At 41.2% G+C, this 3,790-nt stretch overlaps 1 non-coding gene across 1 annotated transcript; it reads left to right on the forward strand.

Moving 5' to 3' along the window:
• Positions 1 to 2,713: 2,713 nt before the first annotated feature.
• LOC148210823 (small nucleolar RNA R71) lies at positions 2,714 to 2,820 on the forward strand. The gene has a single exon (XR_015792026.1). It is a non-coding gene; the product is annotated as a small nucleolar RNA R71 (small nucleolar RNA).
• The last annotated feature ends 970 nt before the right edge of the window (positions 2,821 to 3,790 follow it).

Raw genomic sequence — 3,790 nt, forward strand, 5'->3', positions numbered from 1 at the left:
TGTTTGTTCACATCTCTCCAATACTCTCTCCAAATTAACTAAACAAGCGTCGAAAGAATTTCCAAAAACAGAAAAGTCATCCATAAAAACTTCTAGAATATTTTCTACCATGTCAGAGAAGATGGCCATCATACACCTCTGAAAAGTCGCGGGTGCATTGCATAGTCCAAAGGGCATTCGCCTAAAAGCGAACGTACCATACGGACACGTAAATGTTGTCTTCTCTTGGTCTTCTGGAGCAATAGTAATTTGATTATAACCCGAATATCCATCTAAAAAACAATAGAAATCCTTACCTGCCAGACGGTCGAGCATCTGGTCAATAAACGGGAGAGGAAAATGGTCTTTCTTTGTTACCTTGTTGAGTTTGCGATAATCAATGCAAACTCTCCACCCGCTCACAGTTCGGGTTGAGATGAGCTCATTCTCCTCGTTGGCCACCACTGTTATACCCCCTTTCTTTGGTACACACTGTACTGGGCTTACCCAGCTGCTGTCGGATATTGGGTATATAACACCGGCGTCAAGCCATTTAAGAATTTCTTTCCTTACAACCTCTTTCATCTTCGGGTTCAACCGCCTTTGACTCTCAATAGAGTTCTTAGCATCTTCTTCCAATAAAATTTTGTGCATGCAAAAGGCCGGGCTTATCCCTCGGATATCTGCTATCGTCCATCCAATGGCCTTTTTGTGCTTCTCCAAAATCTGCAATAAAGAATATTCATTAGTAGGTGATAAATTGGAAGCTATAATAACTGGTAAAGTGTCGTTATCCCCTAGATATGCATATTTCAAATGCGACGGCAATGGCTTCTGCTCCAACGTGGGTGGTTCCACTATGGACGGAAGTAACGACTTGCATTCTTTTTTTTGTATTTTTTCAATAGGATTAGCCACATCTTCTGGTCCTTCTGCTATCTTATCAAGCTCTTCTTCAATCTCTGTAACTAACGAGTCATAAAACTCATCAAACATAATAGGATTCAAGCTATTTATAGCAGAGCACTCTTCAAAGTCTCCTGGTAATTTCATGGCATCTAGAACGTTAAATTTAACTTCTTCATTATTTACCCTCATTGTAATTTCTCCCTTCCTCACATTAAAAACTGTATCCCCAGTGGCTAGAAATGGTCTTCCCAAAATAATGGGAACGTCTAAGTCTGCCTCACAATCTAGAATGATAAAGTCCGCAGGGAAAATGAATTTGTCCACCTGGACTAAAACATCTTCTATCTTTCCCTCAGGTCTTATGATAGATCTATCTGCTAGTTGGAGGGTAACCGTAGTAGGTCTAGCTTCTCCTATGCCTAAAGATTTGAAAACTGATAATGGCATAAGATTAATGCTAGCGCCTAGATCACATAATGCCCTACCTAAGTTTTTTCCTCCTATGGAACATGGAATGGTAAAACTGCCAGGATCATTACATTTCATGGGTAGCGGGCTGCCTACAGCTTCACTACTACATTTTGTCATGCCTACCAGTTCATGCTCTCTTATTTTTTTCTTCCTAGAAACTATATCTTTCAAACACTTAGCATAATTTGGCATCTGTTCTAGAGCATCTACTAATGGTATATTTATATGCAGTTGTTTTAAAATATCTAAAAATTTTCTAAACTGGGAATCATTATTTTTCTTAACTAATCTTTGTGGAAACGGGGGAGTAGGGGTAAAAGAAGGCTGTACCTGTGGAGGAACACTCGGGGTGTCCTCATTACCTTTTCTAATATTTTCTTTTTCTGGTGTTGTTGAATCTTCTGGTATCTTTACAATTGGTTCAGTGGACGGAATCTGTACATCTGTTGTTGGCATTGTTGGTCCATCATATGCCAGTCCACTCCTGAGGGTGACAGCTTTGCACTGTTCTTTCCCTTCTCGTCTTGGTAATTCAGTATGGCCTGGAAAAGAACCTTGTGGTCTATTCTTCAATTCATTGGCAAGTTGTCCCAATTGGGTCTCAAAATTCCTCATTGATGCCGCTTGGGATTGTATCACTGCGTCGGTTCGGGCCATGTACTCCTTCATCATATTCTCAAGATTTGAGTTGTTATTTTGAACTGGTGGAGTCTGTGTTCTCTGATTGTACTGCTGTTGCGGTGGTGGGATGTACTGTTGTGTAGGTGGAACATAGGGCTGCTTGTTCTGCTGGCTCTGCCCTTGATTAAAACCGCTCGAACCTCCTTGACCTCCCCATGAGAAATTAGGGTGGTGCCTCCAACCTGGGTTGTAGGTGTTCGAATATGGGTTAAAGTTCCTATTGTTCCCATGTCCTACATAAAAAACGGAAGCAGGGTTATGTGGACAATTATCATAGATATGGTTTTCACTGCAAAATGAACAAATGAGATCGTTGACTTGGCAAACAGGGGCAGGAGTGCAATAATCCGACTGCACAGGTTGTATCGGCGTGGCTAACGGATTTTTTATTCCCAATGCCATCTCTTTCAGCCTCTGGTTCATTGTAACCATCTCTTTTTGCATCGAGGTCGCAATGTCCAGAGCCAAAACTCCAGCTGGATCTTGCTTCTTTGGTGCTGCCCTAGATCTTTGTGAACACCATAGTTCGTTATGTGAAGCTAAGTCATTTAGGATGTCAACTATCTCGTTGAATGTCTTCTTTGTAAAGGCTCCGTTGGCAGCATTGTTTAGCATCATCTTAGTAGGATGATCTAAGCCTCTAAAGAAATGTTCTATCTGGATGCATGCCGGCAAGCCATGGTTCGGACATTTCCTGATTAGTTCTTTAAATCTCTCCCACGCCTCGTGAACAGGTTCACGATCATATTGTCTAAAGGAGATGATCTCCTCTCTGATATCAGCGTGGCGAGTAGGTGGAAAGAATTTTGTTAAGAACTTCTCCACTAACGACCCCCATGTGGTGATGGATTCCGGTGGAAATGCATTGAGCCATGCTCTAGCTTGGTCCTTCAAAGAAAATGGAAAAAGTGTTAGTCTCAGAGCATCGTCTGTTATACCAGGTAATCGAAATGCATTTGCAATTTGAATGAATGATTTCAGATGATCATGTGGATCCTCATGTTCCTGCCCTCCAAAATGTCCAATTGTCTGCAACATTTGGAACATCATTGGTTTAAGCTCAAAGTTTGCATGGGCTGGAATAGGGTTGACTATCCCTGAATCAAAGTTCTGAAAAGCCGTGGCGGCATATTCTCGCATTGCCACGTCTCTGTTGTCCGCCATCTGGATATGGTTGAATTCATCATTTCTTGCATGATCCCTCATATTACCGTTAACAGCAGGTGGATCAACCGGATCACGAGGTGGAATATCTGCCATTGATGTGCTCGTACTCTCTACCTCACTTTCAGGACTAATTTCACCTTCTCTCTCTTTTTGCTTTTCTAGTTGTTTTCGAAGTCTTTGCTCCTTTCGAGTTTTTCGAAGGGTCCGCTCAATCTCAGGGTCAAGGGGTAGAAGAAAAGATCTTGTGCTCATGCACTTTAACTTACCCTTGTGAGATAAACGACCAAAAATATAGAACAAAAACGGTGGATGGAAATTACACCCAATAACAATTCACAAAAATAAAATCTAAAAGAATTTGAAAATAATTTTAAAACTAAAGTCCCCGGCAACGGCGCCAAAAACTTGACTGGGATGTTTATGCTGAACGCACGCACTAAGCGTGGTAACAATTATATAGATGCAAGCGCACACCTGTCAGAGTAATATAAAATGGATGGAGTATCCAAGTATCGATCCTCAAGGACTTCTAATAATTTCCAAACTCTGAAGTTTTAAAGAATAGTGAATGTTGAAATGAGTG

The sequence above is a fragment of the Momordica charantia genome (genome assembly GCF_013281855.1).
Source record: "Momordica charantia cultivar OHB3-1 chromosome 6 unlocalized genomic scaffold, Mcharantia_2.0 BLBB01000006.1, whole genome shotgun sequence".
NCBI lineage: Eukaryota > Viridiplantae > Streptophyta > Magnoliopsida > Cucurbitales > Cucurbitaceae > Momordica > Momordica charantia.